Below are 20,235 nucleotides of genomic sequence, written 5' to 3'. Positions count from 1 at the left end.
TGTCAAATGATGCCATGAGTAGCAGATTAGCTATTAGAAAGTCATTTGCACTCTCTGAGTGAGCAGTTTCAGTGAAGTGTTGGGGGAGAAAATCCAGATTGCAGATGGGTAGGATAACTAACTGATCAATGCAGAAAATGGTCAAAATGAATGGAGAAGTTATGGGAAAACCAAGGTGGGGAAAGTTTTCCAGAGAGAACAGCATATTAGAAAATGCGATGGATCCATCCATGTTATAGCAAATGGCAGTATTTCATCTTTTCTTATGGCAGAGAAGTATTTCATTGTGTGTATATACCACATCTTCTTTATCTAATCATATTTCCAAGGACACTTTGGTTGTTTCCATGTCTTGGCCACCGTACATAATGCTGTAATGAACAACGGAGTATATATACATATATATATATATATACATACATATATATATATATATACACATGTATATATATATACATATATATATATATATGTCTATACATAGACACAGACAACAGTTTAGTGGTTACCAGAGGGCAAGGGGGAAGGGGGTGGTAGAAGAGGGTAAAGCGGGTCAAACATATGGTGATGGAAGGAGAACTGACTCTGAGTGGTGAGCACACAATGTGATATATAGATGATGTGTTGTAGAATTGCACACCTTAGAACTAGATTTGTTACCCCAATAAATTTAATTTCAAAAATTACGTACACACACACACACACACACACACACAGAAAATGGAGAGGAAAACAAATACATCAAAAATGGTATATATATATATATATATGTGTGTGTATATATATATATATATGTATATATATATATATATATATATATATATATATATATATATATATATCTTTACAGATAAATGCTTTCAATTTTTTTTGGTATATACCTAGGAGAGGGATTGCTGGGTCATATGGTAATTCTATTCTTAATTTTTTTGAGGAACCTCCACACTGCCTTCCATAACGGCTGCACCAGTCTGCATTCCCACCAACAGTGTATGAGTGTTCCTTTTTTTCATAGCCTCTCCAAAACTTATTATTTATCTTGTTGATTATAGACATTCTAACATGTGTGAGGTGATATCTCATTGTGGTTTTGATTTGCATTTCCCTAATAGCTAGTGAAGTTGAGCGTTTTCTCATATATCTGTTGGCCGTTTGTATGTCTGTGACAACATTGATGGATCTTATTATTATGTTAATTAATCATAAGTCAGACAGAAAAAGTAGAGAACCATGTGACTTCACTCATATGTGGGATATAAAACTGAAAGCAACAAATGAACAGGAAGACAAAGAAATAAGGAAACAAAAACTCATAGACACAGACAACAGTTTAGTGGTTACCAGAGGGCAAGGGGGGAAGGGGGTGGTAGAAGAGGGTAAAGCGGGTCAAACATATGGTGATGGAAGGAGAACTGACTCTGGGTGGTGAACACACAATGTGATATATAGATGATGTGTTGTAGAATTGTACACCTTAGAACTAGATTTGTTACCTCAATAAATTTAATTTAAAAAATTATGTACACACACACACACACATACACACACTCACACCAACAGAAAATGGAGAGGAAAACAAATACATCAAAAAATGGTATCATTATCAATTTAAAAGTAGTGTATTTTAAATTTGTTACCTCTGTGATATTCATTGAAGAGGTGTATCAATCAAGCATAAGGTTTCCCACCGAGGGCAATGAATAGATCATTTTGAACAATTAAATTTCAACATCTTAAATGTCTGATACTACCTACTACTGATTACTAAGAAAGAAAATATGTAATGTATGTCATTTAAAAAAATACTGTCATATTTAAAAAAGTATTTTTTTATCAAAGTGCATATTCATGTCAACAGAGACTTACTGAGCTTTGAAACACAATCTTATAAATCTTTCAAAGAAATTATATAGGACAAAATATCCTCAAAGAAGAAATACGAAACATTGTCTGACTTTTAAAAAACTCTAAAATATCTACTCTTACCACATGGTAAGTAAGGCTATATGATTCAACAAAGCATTTTGAAAAATACATTTTTGGCACCTAAACCATCCTCACACATATTCCTAAAACTATAAATATATTTCTCAAAGGATACACTCATGTATATACATCAGACAACATAAAACTGACATTTTCTACCAAATATTGACCAGTGATCTTTATAAGTGTCAAGGTCACGACAGACAAAGACGAAGGAAAAGTCAGATTAGAGGAGACTAAGGTGATTTAAAGTTTGGATGCTGGATGTAAAAGAACCTTAGTGAGACAATTATAGAAACTTGACTAGGTCTATTGAGTAGTTAATAGAATTGCTTCACTGTTAATATCCTGATTTTCAAAATTATACCCTAGTTATACAAGATGTCAACATTTGGGGAAGTTGGTTGAAAACCATAAGGGAATTTCTGTAATATTTTTCAAACTCTTTGCAAATTTGAAATTATCTAAAAGTAAATAGTTAAAAATGAAAGATTTCTAACTTAGAAAAATAAACGGGTGAAGAGGGAGGGAATTTGGAGGGAATAAGAGACCAACATTTGACTATGTAGTTGTACGTATCATAGTGCTTTTTAAATTTTTAAAACAAATTTCAACCAGCTGAAAAGTGGCCAGAATCAAGTGATAAAAAGGCAATAGATCAAAAATGCCTGGGTTCTAAAGAAAGCAATTCCTTGTTTACATGTAAAATATGCCATGCGTATTTCAGTAAATAAGCTAATCAATAGAAACTCAGAATGTGATTTTTCAGTCTGGTTTTCATGTGAATTTCCCAGTGTAAGATAAGATGATAAAGACCAATTTGCCATGACATTCAGTTTTGAGTGTCAAGATATTCAAAACACATTATTTATCATAAGCAATATGGTCTTTGACTATGAAGTACCTCATCACCGTTGGTGGACTATTATACTGTATATAAGAACTGTATTTCATAGAATGCCTTCTAACAAAGAGGCAAGAAAAGTCCTGTTGAGATATAGAGAAAAGAAGAATCATTTGGATTACCTCAAAGAGGCCGGGACAAATACCTGTCCACCATGTAGAAAATGAGGAAAGGTGTTAGATAGAGGCAGGGTCATTTGAAAGTGACAGAGGATTCTGATGGGTAGTGATTGAGCCACAAAGGAGAAAGGCATTTAGGGGAAAAGGAAAAAAAAAAAAAAAAAAACCTAAGTAAAGTCGTGGGATAGAAAATGGTAGGGTTGTTTTGATTGCCCAATTCAAATGAGAGGTGGAGGAGCTCTAGGGTCAGAATTTCATTGAGTAATAGGATACGAACAAGACAGTTTGGGGCTTAAAGTGCCTTGGAGCTCCCCCAAAATTATGTGTCGCAGGTAAATACTAAACCCTCTCACATTAAAGACTAATTCTATTAAATGCTGCTCCATACACTTCTGATCCTAAATTCAGCATATTTTCATAGAACCCAAAGTATGAAATATACATTTTAGTTGCCTGCTTCAAAGTAGTAGTGACAAATTCCAATGATATTCTAAGTGCCTTGTTTTGTAAGTAGCCAATTACTATTCACGGCCAGCATCTAAAAGATCGATAATTCAGATTACCCTCCAGGATCATACACCCAGCAGCAATCTGCACACTGTGATTTTACAAAACTAAAAACTTCTTTGTTAATTGGATATGGATTTCATTCTAGCAGCAATCACTAAGGTATTTTAGCAGCATTTTCCTTCAGGAAAAACTAGTCCAGAACATGTTAATTGATCTGATGTAAAAAAAATAGTCCCTTAGCAAATAAATTTGGGAAACATTGGATTAAGGAAGGTTAAGGAGGATTCTTTGCTGCAGGAGTTATCAGCACCCTGAAAATGCTAATGAGAACTATGGTATTTAACAAGGAAGGAGACACTATCCATTGTTACACAAATCTAATGAAATCTAGTGATGCTAGTCTCTCAGAGAACACACATTTGAAAGCTGAACGAGATTGTATCTCTGTTTCACCTTATTTTAAGTCTATCACACATTATTAGATGGAATGACTTAACCAAACATCTATAAGGAAAGAAGAATGTCTCCAAAACAACTTGATTTCTGCATGACTGTAGTTAATGTAACTTCTTTTTTATTTTCACTTAATGCTATCAGGAAAATTTCTCTCTTTAGGATAATTTTTCTTCTTTTAAAATTGATATTAGTGGGGAAAAATTCATGAACTGATATGTCCTTTTCTGCCAACATCTCTAAGGGGAAAGCTTTTTTTTTTTTTTTAAATGGGAAACCTGAAATTTATTCATCTTATAACATGGTTAAATCATTTGAAATGATCACTTAAATGATGATGTTGACACTAAAATAAGAGAAACACTGCAATAGAAAACCAGGAAAGTTAGATAAATTTCAAAGAAATTAAGGTATAAGACGTGGAAGTGCAGTTTGATAATATTTGTATACTTCGCCGATCTCTAAATCCTACTACAAGCTAGCCATCATGGTACATCCATGAAATATGACTATGTAATGTAAATACTTTGAAGTTAGTTCATAATTTCAGGTATTTGGATCTGAAAAAGAGTGGAGATTTCCATGCAGATCATACGCGTTCTGTAGCTTGAGATGTGAAAGCATGTGAATGTCCAACACTAGCGTTCCATCAGCAGAAAGGATGACACTCGACCAAGACCATTGTGTCAAACTTCATTTCACAACGCCCATGTATAGTCATCAGATTGTTACAGAGAACTTCATACTTGGTAATAGAGATTGAAGTTCGAAATATGTATCATATATGACATTATATTTATTTTTTTCAAGTTTTATCATAAAGTTAAATTATGGTTCAGAAAAATTGAGTGAATAACTTTCTCCGAAAAAATACATTGATTCTGTGTAGACTGCAGTTATTTTGGGGGGAGACTGGTAAGTGAAATCACCCTAATTTTTATTCTGAAAATGACAAAAAGTCCCATTTCCTGTCTGATTATATAGACGCATGTGCCCCAGATGGCTGAGAATAAATACAAGACAGGCAAAAGCTATAAAGCAAGGGCATGCTATAGGCTCTAAGAGAAAGTCTCAGAAATACCCAAAATGGTGACAAGGAACGTTTGGCTGGAATTTGGAGTTCATTTCAGTCTTCTTTGTCTTCTGCTCCATGTTTAAGGGTGTGCATGAACTCAATGTAATTGAAATTTCCCTTTTTGTCAATAGGTGCTTTTCTGTACAGCTCATCCACTTCTTCATCTGTAAACCGATCTCCCATTGTTGTCAGCAGCTCTCTCAGGTAATCTTCCTGAATGGTGCCAGTTGCCTCTTTATCAAAGCAAGCAAAAGCATTTCTGATGACATCTTCTGGATCTGTGCCATTTAACTTCTCATCAAACATCATGAGGAACATGGTGAAATTTATGGACCTAGAGCCTCATTCATCATGGTGTCTAAATACTCATCGCTTGGATTTTCCCCCAGGGAGGCAAGCACGTCTTTTTCAAGATTTGCATACAAATCTTCCTTGTCAATGAAATCATCTCTCTTCTGATCAATCGCGTTAAAGACCTCTTTGAACTCCTGAATCTAGTCAAACATGGCGAACACATTGGATGTTGTGCTCTGGGGGCATTTCTTGGTGGTCTTGGTCTTTGTCCTGTTGCTCCACATGGTGGCGAGAATCCAGGTACTTCAGGGACCTTCTTTCTGCCCTCGCTGCTGCTATCACAACCCCACTACACCCAGAGCTGCCATTATATTTCTTAATGATACATATGTTAATTAAGGCGTTTTGGCACTTTCAACAGCTATTTACATAATCATAATTATTTTTTGGTATGCAGCCACAATTAACAAAAACTAAGATTATCCTTCCTCACATATATGATCAGAATCATCACACATATGGCTCACACTAAAACCCTTTGAAGGAAAGCATAATGTATATTTTAATACAACTTTTTGTTTTGGGGGTTTATGAGTATTAGAAACAATCTTTCATAATAGTTCTATAATCAGGTCCTCCCACAAAAATAATAATTTACTTAATTGGGATAGCCCCCTCTCTCTAGAAAGCAGAATGTTTTGGGAATGTCTGAGTCTTGAGGCGAATGCTGGATTTGATTGTTCTTGCTCCTAATAAGAATACATCTAATGTCACCCAAATTCTCTCCATGTTGCTACTATATTTTTCCCTCATCATTTTAGTTTATCTTCCCTCTCCACTATACTAAGCAAACTCATGAGGCAGAAATATTATTTGTCATAGTATTTAGAAAAAGGCTTCAGTAAATGTTTGATGCTAAGAATACAGAAATAACAGGATTGCTAAAACAAAGACAGGTCTTTCTTTTCCAAGCAATGGGTGTTTGCTTCTTGCTCCTTACTCTCTTCCTTGTCAGTTAAGTGCAAACCTTGTGTAGGTACCTCTAGGGAAGGAAACATTCTCCTTTTCTTCTTGCCTAAAATATTCTTCTCTCAGCTACACACATGGCTAGTCCTTCAGGTCTCCCAAGTTTTTACTCAAGAGTTACTTCTCAGTGAGGCCCTCATTGGCTACCCTATCTATAATTTTTATCTGCACCTACACCCCTCTTGCTGCTTTATTTTTTCCTTTTTATTATTTTTCATTATTTAACACATTGTATATTTTACCTACTTATATTGTTACCCACTTCTATCACTAAAATGCAGACTCTCCGATGTCAGGGAGTTTTGTCTCTTTCTTTCAGTTCTGCATTGCCAGTACCCAGGAGAGTACATGGCACATAATAGGTGCTCAATAAATTAAAGAAATGACACTACCCTTATAAAAAAAATCTCTTCCATATACACAGGTAATTCTTTTAGTTGGTGCATTTTGCTAAATAATTATCTTCTCAAAACCCTTTAATAGTTTAACAGCAATGATTAAATGCTGAGATAGCAGATGATGGAATATTGGGAAATCAAGAAAACGTTATAAAATATGTAATATGATGAGCAAATACTCATGTAACATGTAAAAATCAAGTTAAAACACACCTTTAAAATAGCAAAAAAAGATGCATATTGAATGGACATATTAACAGTCTATATCTTTTATGTGCTTTTCTAAATTTTACAGCATGGACTCATTTTTCCCCCCCTAATCTTACTTCTCTATAAGCCCCAACGAGCACACTCAGATTTCATTGTTTATCCAGGTTTTATATTAATTTGCTATTATTTTATGGTTCTTGTCTCTCCAACTCGGTTGTAAGCTCTGAGAAGGCAAGATCATGTTTTGGATAGTAGTGTTCCTACAGCACCTAACTCAGTAATCCATGCATGGCCAACCCTTATAAGTGTGAACTGATTGGTCGATTAATTCACATATGGTGTCATATTTGGAATCTGCAGATACAGGATTTGTATATGGTATGAGTCTATATACAGTATCTGCAAATACAGAAATAGGTCTCTGCCATCTTAAGGTTAATCAGCTATTTAGTATGACACTAAGATAACAAGCAAAAACAGCATAGTAAAATTAGCATTCTACATTCACGTCATTTAGGGTATTGTGAGCAGTTCTAATTTAAAAGTTGAAAGAAGAGTCACATTTATACAAAGGATGAACACCTATAAAACAAAATGCACTATCTTTTCTGAAGTTTATTTTTTTTAATACATAAAATGTCAAAAATTAGGAAAAAATGATATTCAACATTATTAATCTTTGCATGATACTGCAATATATTTAAGCAGGATTTCAATGTCCAAACTTTTGGTTGCTTTTTGATTATAATTAAGTCTGTAATAAATGTACTCTAAGCTAGATTTATGTGCAGTGGTGATATGAAAAAAATAATGTAGATATTTTCACTTAAAATAAGGCTTGAAAGGAAGATGGTCATTACTACCTTGACTGTCTCAGTCCATATACTCTGAGGCTTGTTCAAAATTTGGAACTCACTTTTGTAGATTAATATTAGACTTGTACAAGAAATTTTCACGGTAGTACTAAGTTTGTACATTTCTTCATTCATAATGTTTTCTCACAATATTTTATTGAGAGCCTTCCATTCTTAGGTTTTCAGAAGGCCAATGAGACAGCACTTGGGATGTCTGGGGTACAGCTTTAAACATGTGATTATATTAGATTCCTAAGAGCATTTTGATTTTTTACAGGGTGTAAAAATCCCTGCAGTGATTAAAATATATGAAATTCAATATATCCTTCCAACAAATGACAAGTAACCATTACCAAAGGCACACTTCTTTCTCCTATAAAAGAATTTCTGAAGTTTAATCCTCAAAAATCAAGAACATGTACAGTAAGTCCTCACAACGCCATTGATAGGTTCTTGGAAACTGCATAAGTGAATCAATATATAATGGAACCAATTTCACCATAGGCTAATTGATAATAAATAAAGAGTTAAATCCCTAGGCATATTTCTGGTCACAAAAACATCAAACTTCTAAATAAAGACCCCAAACACTTCTAATATTAAACATTAAAATAAATGTGAGCTATATGTACATTTAAGAAAGAAGAATGAAAACAAGTAAGATAATTCTTTTCCAACCCGCTTATTCCAGTTCACGGTCACAGGTGGCCAGAGCCTCTCTGGGCAGCTCAGGGCACAAAGCAAAACCCACCCTGGATAGGACTCCTTTCAATTGCAGACACACACACACACACACACACACACACACACACACACACACACACTTACTCTGACTGGGACAATTCAGACACGTCAGTTCACCTAATGTGCACACCTTTGAGATGTGAGAGGAAACTGTGGTACTGGAAGAAAACCCATGCAGACATGGGGAGAAACGTGCAAAATCCACAAAGACAGTGTGGCACTGGCTGGGAATCATTTATTTTTTCTCATCAATGTTATAATGTCATGACACTACTCAAGGACTGTACTTCCTTGTCATAATTCCTTGAAATAATGATATTTGATATGCTGTGTTTGAAATGGCATTACAGTGATCTTGAAATGGCTGTCTTTTCCCCCTTTCATTCTCAAACAGTCTCAACCAATTAAATTCAAAATCTGTAGGAATTAAAGTTACTTTCAAAAATAATCTCCTTAGAGAAAAGTTTTTGAAAATAATCTGAATTATAGTGCAGGGACACAGTATTCTGACAACCCAAGTCAGAAGCCAAACTAAAATGGTAAACACACTTATCAGTAGTGAAAATTTCATACCAAAGTATAAAACAGAAACTAGCATTAAGGCTACTTTTAAGCATGCCTAATTTGAGAAGAGTTACGACAGTTTAAAATATGTAAACCATCTTGAATGTTATTCGAGCAATAAATACCAAGTATTTAGACATTAAATGATTTGAAATGCTCAGCGTTTTAACTGGTGTGTTTAAAATATTCTCTTTTTAATTAAGGAATATATTTTTAAAGGCTAATAGTAGAATTAATGGAACTACATTAAGTTTTATGGCATTTATAAAAATGTAATATCCACACATATAATTTCATTTAATGCAAGTTTACTTTTATATCTTTGATAAATCATATTTGGGTTAACTTTCAACATAAAAAAAATTCAAGTCAAACAGCAAAAACATTAGTGTATGTAAAAGAAAATCTGAAAACATTTATAAGCAAAGAGGTATGCACCCCTGTCTTCATTGCAGTATTATTCATGGTGGCCAACTCATGGAAACAACCAAAGTGTCCTTCAATATATGATTGAATAAAGAAAATGTGGTATACACACACACACACACACACATATATATATGTATATATATATAAATATATATATATATACATATATATATAAAAATATATAAATACAATATATAAATACAATATATAAATACAAATATACAATATATAAATATATATAAATATATATAAATACTATATATATAATATATATATAATATATATGTATATATATATTATATATATATATAAATACAATGGAATATTACTTGGCCATAAGAAAAGATGAAATATGGCGTACACAATATGTGACATCATAGATGGATCTTGAGATTATCATGCTAAGCGAAATAAGTCAGACAAAGTCAAGAACCATATTATTTCACTCATATGAGGGATATAAAACTGAAAGTGACAAATGAACAATACAAACAAAGAAAAACTCACAGATACAGATAACAGTTTAGTGGTTACCAGAGAAAGGGGGATAAGGGAGTAGAAGAGGATAAAGAGGGTCAAATATGGTGGTAAATAACTGACTCTGTGTAGTGAACACGCAATGCAGTATATAGATAATGCATTATAGAAACGTACACTTGAAACCTATCTAATTTTACTAACCAATATCACTCCTATAAATTTAATTTCAACAATAAATAAATAAAAGATAATTAAGAAACCAAGCAAATGAAAACAGCCATAATAATTTCACAAAAGTGGAATTCTTCGAAATGCTACTTGAAAAATCAACAATTAAAAAATAAAAAGAAAGGAAAGAAAGAAAAGATAAAGAAAGAAAGAAGGGGATAAAACAAGTAAGAAAACAAAGAAGATAAAAATGTATACCTCCATGTAACACTAGTACGTATTATTAAAAGTGTATCCCAGCCATTAAGTATAGAACAGGCCTATGTGTAAGGTGATGTAAATGTGTAAGGTTAATGGTAAAACAGGAAGGTACTTTGTGAAAACCTCATGTATCAACAATGACTTGGATTCTACCTGTGTCATGAAAAGAGCAGGTATTTTAGGAGAAGAAGGTGACGTTAAATAGGAAAATGTCAAATTTTAGATTGTATGCTCATATTCTGGAGACAATAATACATCTGTTCTAGATAAATTTGTTCTAATTCTAGGTAGAACTCAATTTAGAGAAACTTGTTTTGATGCCAAAAGTCCTTGTTCTTGTCCTAATCATAAAGGCAGCATTTGTAATCACACATTTTAAAACAGATTCAATAAAAACAACTTTTAGTTGCATTCCAAATATTTGTTGGAACACAGAGAAGTTAGGTGTGTGTGTGTTTTTTTTTTTTTTTTTTTGTATATGTTGATTCATCTATTTTAGGGGGAGGAAAGAACTTCTTTAAAAGCTAATTATCTACCACATGACAGCTCTTCTTTTATGGTAAAAAAAGAAATCCTTTACTTAAAAATGTGTATTTGTATTTTTTACTTAAAGGTTTAACAGCTATATTTTCCTAGAGTAACCTTCAAAAATCATTTACAATTTGTTTTTACTTCAAATTTTTACCAGTTACATACTCACAATTTGTACCTTTTAAAGGAATCATTTCAGAACCATTTTATAAAGGCTGCTTTAATACAGACTAATAAAAAATACCATCTGTATCTTGTGTAAATATATTTCCAGTAACCAGAATTAAAACCTATGATGAAACTCAATTCATAAAAACAAATATATTTTGGAAATATAAATTATAAACTTAAACGGCATTTTATGAGCAAAGTATGAGTACACATTACTACTATTAACTTTTCCCTAACCCAGGGTTTTAATTATATGTAACCAAAGTCTTGGTTTGTGGGAAGTGAGGGGGTGAATAAAAGGAACTTTTCAATTCTCCACTCCTTTACTACTCAGAGGTATCATCCTCAAAACATATTACATTTTAATTTGCAATATATAAAAAGATGATTATTTCAATGTGAACAAATTGCTTACAATTAGGAGCAATGGGTATTTAGGGTAGAGGCTAGCATTTGTAAACAATAAAACTGCAGATTTTCACAAGTTGAAACAACATCAAAGCCACCAGCCTTTTTGTTATGCTGGGTGCCTAAGAAGGTTCAAAAGCAAACGTCAAAGAGTCCTAATGAGACAACGTGGCATTTGCTTCTTTTAATATCTCTTGTTTAAGACATGGCAGCAGTCAGTCACGAAGCACCACAGTGTACTCTGTTTTAAACACTCCATTTTGTAGTAACTGTTCTTCTTAAAGAAACGGGTCTTTAGTTACTTAAATGCACATGATTTTGGATTAGAAAAGCCTAACTATAAAGGAGAGCCATGTTGTCTGGACTGACACAGATTTCAGCTTAGAAACTAGAAGTTAATTGAAATGATTTAAAAGCATTTAATAGGCACCCCCAAAATCAGTTTTATGATGAAAACTTTGTTTAAAACAATCATTAATTCATCAAAAGTCTTGTCATATTACTTAGTACAACACAGTTAGTGTTGTACTAGTTAGTGTTGTCCTTAGGTATCATCTGCGTTCTCTACAGTGTTCTTAGATGGAAAATGTTTATAGCAGTGCCTGGTATATTTTAAGCTGTTATTTTCATTGTTATTATGAGAGGTAATATCTGGTTGAGGGTATTGCAATAACGTTGAAAAGGTAAAATCAGTACTCATGTTAGATTTTCAAAAGTTTAACTAGTTCAAACCACATTTATGTGACCTTAATTATCCATACATAGAAGTCACTTTACTCCCTAGTTATTTTGTAAGCAAGGTGAAGATTTTTCAATTAGAACATAGAGGAATGTTTTTTTTTTTCTCCAATTGTCAATGACATAAGCCCTCCTACGTCTTTAATCACTTCTGTTCCATGGCTCCAAAACTACAAAGAATTGGTTACAAAGCTCAGAAAAAGAGACAGTCTTTTATAAATTGCACATAAATGGATTTCTTAGTAGTGAATAGGAATCAAAAGACACCAACATAGCAAAAACTACAATTAATGTGCTTTAAGAAATTGCACTCAAAGAGAATTTTCTGCAATTAATATATCAACCACATCAAGTTTTATACAAGCAAATGGTCGGTTCCATAGAAATTACCATAGGACAAGGATTGGCATTGGGCACAGACTGGGGGCACAGAAACAAGAAAATGAAAAAAAGTTTTCATATAGATATAGGAAAGTGTGGTTTTTGTTAGTTTTTTGGTTTGTTTCTCTTAGCAGCTCTTGGCTAAATATTTCATCAATATCCTAAATGGAGAAATTACTAGTAAACATCAAGACAGCACACTGGTTATGCAGGTTTAAATTTATTGTAGTTAAATGATTTTTATATATGTTTAAATTAACTATTTAGAATATTACAAATAATGGTCTATAATATTGTTTTCTTCAACTAATATTTTTTTCTGTTGTTGTTTGTACAAAAACCCATCCCAATAACATTTTCTGAACTGGGGTTCCGAATGCTCAGAGTAAGTAAAAAATTCCTCTTACAAACGCAAATGTTATTGCTGTGTAGGTATGTCACATGTCCCACTGGACTTCTAATTCAACAGCAATTCAATAAAAGTATGTCTTATGGTCTTCATCAAACGACATCAACAAAAGCCACTTTTATTAATAGAGTTGGGGGGATTAAAGTATGTATTTTCTAGTATACACATAGGTCAATAATTTGATGAGTGTTACCACCTTGGAAATAAATAAAAACCATAAATATAAAGAGAGAAAACATATACAGAACTATTAATATCTTTGAAAAGTGTTTTGGGAAAATAAATTATTAGATAAGCTATCACCTTTGTCTTTGTAGTGGGTGAACGGAACAGAAATGGAATAGAAGCCAAGGTAAAACAATAGAAAAGTAAAAGCTGAGAGAACAATGATGTTCTAGGGAAAGCATTTAAAATTAGCCGCAGTCAGCAGTTGCTGGCTGGAGCAGAAATGGCTGCTCTGACCTGCATTCATAAGGAAAGAGTTTGGTCCAGATCTAATGCTGGAGACTAGGAGTAGGAATCTCTTCTTCAGTGTGCTGTCCTAGCTCCTCCTTTCATACATACTTTCAGGGAAGTTAAATATAACTCCTTTGTGGAAAGAATCCTGCAAATTTCCCAAGAGAGTTAATGGCTCTTGTGCAATATTTGCAAGAATGTGGGTCATATGTCTGGATTGTAATTATTTATTGCTCTTTCTCCTAAACTAGAATGTGGTCTTTCTCAGGGTTAGAACAATATTTTAGTCAACTTGGTATTTCTCAAGTCTAACAACAGTACCTGTGATATTGTATTCTCTCAAATTTCCCCTGTTTTCTCAACACAGACCTATACATTTATTTAATCTCTCCCTTGTGATTTTAGTATTATATTCATTATGGTGATACTCATGGCAACTATTTTAGACTTCATTTGAATTATGTAGAATAAACATAAAGGGCCCTTAATTTTCCTGACCTTTTCCTAATACGAAGAATGCAGACTTTCCCTCTGAACTTTATTCCATTATTTCTAGGCACACTTTCCTGGTTCCATGCTACATTGCCTCTCTATACTTGGGGTTAACATATTTATACATCACAGTCTCTATATATTGTCGCTTAGCCTTTTAAACTTTTCAATTTTTAGTTCTGACGTAATACAAAATAAGCAAAATAAAACAGTGTGGCAGAGTCATTGTTAAATCTTCAGATCACCAGAGTAACATCAGAATAGTGCCATTCTCTTGAAAATTGGAATGACATTGAACTAAATGGACAGGCTGCTGTAATTCTGTCATTGAATCAAAAATGTCACCAAAAGTTAGCTTTTGGATAGATGGGCTAAAAATATCTGTTAATCTAACAAAATCAAAGATAAGGATATACTTGTATATGTGTGTATAGTATTTGCATCTGCACACACACAGCTTTCGCATACATATTTTGTGTATTTATGTACATGTACACATATGTATCATGCGTATGTGTATAAAAAGTCACAAAGAATGCTAATTAGTAGGTAACTAATTTATGTTAACGAGTTTTCTTTCTTTAAAGGAAGTGGGACAGTGCTGGTATAGAGGAAGTTTGGGGTTAACATGTAGTGCAGAGTGTTAGGGCCCCACTTGGAAGGGCAGGACACTAAAAGCAGAATAAAAAGAGGGGATACAGGATAAGAACACGGGATATTTTCTCCACAAATTTAATAGCATGTAGAAATTTAAAAGCATAGTCAAAGCTTGGTTTAGCGGAAAATTTTCTTTTTTTTTTTTTAATTCTATATTCTTGAGTTAGAGTGAGGGTAGAGTGGAGGGAAAGTGGTGAGAGGCTGCAGAGGTCTTTGACTGTTGATGCTGGACTGCTTCCTTCTTTTGGACACTGTGGCTTTCTCAGAGGTGGTGAAGGAGGAAACCCACTAAAGAGCAGGAATGGAAAGCAGTCGAGTCCCGAAAACTCTTGGCTCCTCAGATGTGGTGCTGGCCAGTCGCCATCTGTGGGCCCTGTGGTCACAGCACCATTTTGCCAACCTTCATCTACAAGCGAGCACAGAAAGCTCCTCTGGCGAAGGCTATGACAGGATGGCGGTGAAATACAAATGGCAACATCCTGAGGTTTTGCCAATGGGTGTTAAAGAAAGAGGGGAAAGTTCTCCTTTGCCTGTTTACCAAATTTTTGTGCTTAAAATAACTAGTCTTTTCATCTTTAAAACTAATGACTTAAGGCAGTTATAAACAAAGTATCCGTTTGAAATTCAGAGTTTAGTCTGAGTGACTAGGGGACAACCTTATTTAGCATCACAAATTATGTCTAAATTTGGAAAAAGACAGGTGGTCAGCGCAGGAAACTATACGACCAATCTTTTTCCTTTGGCTGACAGAGCTAGTTCTTGAAAGAGAAGGTGAGCTGGGCGGTTATCAGAGAAAGTGTGTTCCAGGAGAATAAGAAGACAGAGACACTGAAAGATTCTTTATACCTGAGAAAGTCTAGTCTACTCTGCTAAATTCTATTTCGATTCTTTTGTTACTTTGTGACAGATGTTCCAATAAAATAAAAATTTTTAATGTGAATACAACCCTTGATGCTGATATTGTAACATATGATTCCATAGTGTAAGTGGTCACTAGTAACTTTCCATAGCCAATATTTGTTATCAGAAGAATATGAGATATCATCTAACACACTAGGTCCCCTTTGTCTCATCTACAAAATGTTTATAATGATAATGATGACTGATACTACTGGCTGCTAGGAGATTTTGATGAGAAGATGCAAAGGTAAAGATATAATTCAATGCTGTATTTGGGGGGAGCATTTAATTCTGATAATACTGGTATGAGTTATTAATGTCTTGTGTAGTGTGTACTGTTTCTGATAAAAGTCTCAAGAAGGTGATTGTGACAAATTCTACAAGTTCAAGCCTCTTGTCTATTTTAGAGATTTAAAAAACAAAAAAGTTCTCAGACTTCAATTTTATTTGATGTCATATTGTCATGGTAAAGGCTTAGAATATGAACGATTTGGTTTCCCCGGACTATAGAATGAATACAACTGACAAAGAAGTGGAGGGACTAGTCAGGATGCATTTTGAAATCAGAGGCTGGGGTTTATATGGAAGATGTTTACACTCTTGGTTATACGTGAGACGGAACACAAAACCGATGATAGAAGAACTAAAACAAGAGTTTCGAGGAGATTCTACTTCCAGGGAAAGGCCAGAAAAGCAAATTACCATCAGAGAAGAAGCTTTGGATTCTTTTAGGGGTGTGACACACTCACTTGGATCACAAAAGACCAATAAGTCTCCTTTGTGAATCTGTGTACCTTAAACTGTAAAAATTATCAGTCAGGTGGAAAACTCCTTTGATGCACACTGAATAGTCTAATATATTTTTCAGATCTATCCAAACATAAACCATGGTCCTGATTAAACAAAGTAGTTGCTCTTTCCCCCTTCATATTTAACCAGTAGATGAACAGCCGCTTCATAACAGCTCCAAAAGGGCTCTGCTCCAGTGCCATTTTCCCCAACAGATTCTCCTCTCCACTGCCAAAACCCAAAGGAACGCAGGCCTGTTAAACATCTTGGCAGCTGTGACGCCACTGAAATAGAAGCCTGTGAGACAGCAGTAAAGTATCCCCTAGCCACTTTGGGATATCCACATCTCAGTGGTATTTTAAGTCTAGCAGTCAATATCTGTTCCTAACTTTCCATTTTTATTACTACTGTGTTTTTTTCATTCATTAATCCATTCACAAAAAGTTTATTAACGATCTACTCTGTGTCATCCACATAGTAAATGATGATGAACAGAGATCCTATCTACATTTTCATTATACTCAACTGCCTTATGACAATACAAGACCGGTGAAATGACGAAAATGCCAATATTTACAAATACCCACCCTGTAGACTCCTTTAGCTCAATTTGAAGGACATATCCATTTACCACCTCGAGCAGCTCTATGAGACAACCTGGGCATAGAGCTGTCTCTATGCTCTATGCTCTAGGCTTCTAGAGGTTTCAAGATATGCCCAAGGTCACACAGCCTTGGAAGAAAACACTAGCCAGACCAGACCTGGGGGGTAAAGCACTACTGCCTAGTTTCTTTCCCACTATAACAGTGGTTTTCAAATGTGTGTTTCATTTATCTTGAATGGAACACATTGCTTAAATTACCTATTATTAGAAATCCCGATATAAAAACAAATAAAAGCTAAAGTTATCCATTAGAATCAGGCCCAGAGTCTGTGAACTGTGCCTGTCCTCACACCTTCTGCAGTCACCATGTCACTCAGTGGCAGAATCCTCAGGCCCCTGGGGACAATGCTCGGCACGATTTCTCATATAAAGGTCAGAAAGGGTGAGGGACCTAAAACACTCAGAAAACTTAAAATCTGTGCTTGGTTCTTGCTATGGGCTGAATGTTTGTCCCCCTAGTCCTTCCCAGTTGATATGCTGAAGCCCTAATGGCCAATGTAATGGCATTTGGAGGAGGGGCCATTATGGGGTAACTGGGTTTAGATGAAATCATGAAGTTGGAGACCCTGAGGATGTGATGAAAAGAGGAAGAGATCAGAGTCCATACTCCCTCTGCAACCTGAACATACAAGGGAAGGGCAACCATCTGCAAGCCAGTAAGAGGGCCGCACCAGACACTGAATCTGCCAGCACCTTGATCTTGGACTTTCCAGCCTCCAGAACTGTGAGAAATTAATGCCTACTATTTAAGCCATCCCGTCTTTGGTATTTTGTCATAGCAGACTGAACTGACTAGGGCACTTGCATGTATTTGCACTTAGTTACATATGGGCATGAAGAAAGGGAGGATTACACTAAACGGAAAAAAGACATTCTATTCATTTCATGTTACTTAAACTTGCATACTCATTTTTTTTCTCGAAAGCAAGTTTTATTTAAAAAATTTTGTCTTTTAAAAAATTTTAAATCTTTTCAAAATTTTAAATCTTTGCAGACTGGTCATTACATGTCTACAACTACTGTATTAATGTTGCAAAGAACTCAAAAGGCCCCATGTTAAGTTTGACATCATAACTGTATATCTTTGAGAAGAAAACAAAATGAAGCACCAAATGACTAATTGATACAACACAGTAAACCAGGAAAACAAAAGCTGTTTTTTTTCCAAATCTTTAATTAAAATGATAGTTGAAAGGGAAGATTTCTAATAATTTGTGGTACTCATTTGTTTAAAACTTAAGAGATTTTTGGTGTCTCAAATTAATCCATTTAGTTCTTTCGTGTGAGATTTTTAAACTGAGCATTAGACTTAATGTTGTAGATAGTACAAGGTTATATTGGACACTGGTACAGGACAAATGGACATCTGTAGTCAATAAATTCCTTTACACATAATAAATATATCTCAAGTCCCTTTGCTCTTGTAATAGAGCTTCTTATGTGTTATTTTTTCTCCCTCAAATTAAATCGAAGAATATTCTCTTTTGAGTCTTTTGTTACTTTACATTCCACAGTATTCCAATAATTGTTTTTTTTTAAATTGAACTGCTGGTTTTGGAATATTTCTTTCCATAGTGTGGGTGACATCTAACAACCTTCCATAGCCAACATTTATCAGAAAAACTTTTTATCATCCCCCACAAACATTTTAAGAAGGCATACTTTAGTTTGACATACCTGCCGCAATCAATGTTAGTATCCCTATCTCTCCACTATGAATGACAGTTCATTAGGTTTTTCATAGAAAGAATACCTAGTATACAATCAAATTCAAAATAACCCAGTGAAGCAGTTTTGAAACTGTTGTTATGCCTCTTATTGAGAAATTTTATATGGAAAAAGGAACCACTTAAAAATATTATTTGAACAGTGGCTTAAATTTAGGGAGTTCAGGGTCAGAATATTACCTTCTGACTGTATGTTACAGGTCTTAACTCTGAATTAATTATCTGTGATCTTGATGACATCATCTCCTCCTTGGATATGAATCACACAGAATGAAAAGATTGGACCAGTCTTCTTCTGTTACTCTCATCAGGGAGGACCATCATTGGGGCATGATCCTTAGCTTGGGCTCCAAAAACCAGAGCAATTTTGACACATCAAGGATAATTTTTCTTATGATGTTCATCATGTTGATCCCCAGTTTATCTCCACTTTTCAAAGAATACCTCTTGCTAAAAGATAATTATGTTGAAATGGGATCAAATATGAGGTGATGGAAGGAGAACTGACTCCGGGTAGTGAATGCACAATGTGATATATGCATTACAGAATGGTACACTTGAAACCTGTGTAACTTTACTAACCATTGCCACACCAATAAACTTTAATTAAAAAAAAGAAAATAATTCCAAATCACATTGCCAAGCAAAATAGTACACTGTAATTCGTCTCCACCTTTTAAATGTTTCTATCACTACTAGCTTGAAGGAAACTTCTGCGATAAACTCACCTACTCACTTGCTATGCCCTGAACACACATCATCCTTATGGCATCATTGATCATCCTTTCATTTCAGGACCTGTTACTGGAATGTACTTCTCCCTTCTTCCAAATTTCACCTGGCCTTCAAGTGCTACCTCATATATTTCTTCCCCTGTAAAGTTTTCTTCAATATATATCGATCTTCTATTTACCATCTCTTGATGGCTTCTGTTGCCTTTGGGATACAATTCCATCTCTACAAGTTTCTTTGTAATATGGCTCCTGCCTCTAACCTCATTAATGAATGCATTTTTAACAGATAACTAATCATTATTTATAATATATCAGGGAGTGGGCCAAGATGATGAATCAGACGGGCAAGGTCTCTGTCATCATGGAATTTGCATTCTAGTGGGAAAGATAGATAATAAGCAAGGAAACAAATATGTTGAGATAATAATTTCAGACAGTGATGTAAAGAAAATAAAGAAAAATACACAATAGAGTCGAGGTAGGGGCATGGATCAAGAAACATGTTTTTGAGAAAAAGTATGTTTCAACAGAAACTGAACAATAAGATGTTAGCCAAGTGAGAATCCAAGGGGAAAGCATTGCAAGAGGAACAACAAGTGTCAAAAGCAAGAATGAGCTACATAAGACATATGGTTGCTGATGAATTCAGAGAAATAGGCGGAGCCAGGTCAAGAAGGGTCTTATTGCCTAGGCCATGTGGAAT

General features: G+C 34.4%; 1 long non-coding RNA gene and 1 pseudogene across 2 annotated transcripts in view; both read right to left on the bottom strand.

Annotated features, from left to right (window-relative positions):
- Positions 1 to 20,235, bottom strand: part of LOC308488727 — a 521,148-nt gene that overhangs the window by 332,202 nt on the left and 168,711 nt on the right. The gene's annotated exons all lie outside the window — the stretch shown is intronic.
- LOC308509304 (myosin regulatory light polypeptide 9-like) lies at positions 5,099 to 5,625 on the bottom strand (annotated as a pseudogene). The gene has a single exon. The product of its transcript is annotated as a myosin regulatory light polypeptide 9-like (transcript).

The sequence above is a fragment of the Rhinolophus hipposideros genome, assembly GCF_964194185.1.
Source record: "Rhinolophus hipposideros genome assembly, chromosome: 2".
Classification (NCBI taxonomy): domain Eukaryota; kingdom Metazoa; phylum Chordata; class Mammalia; order Chiroptera; family Rhinolophidae; genus Rhinolophus; species Rhinolophus hipposideros.
This window is presented reverse-complemented; position numbering and strand designations above follow the sequence as displayed.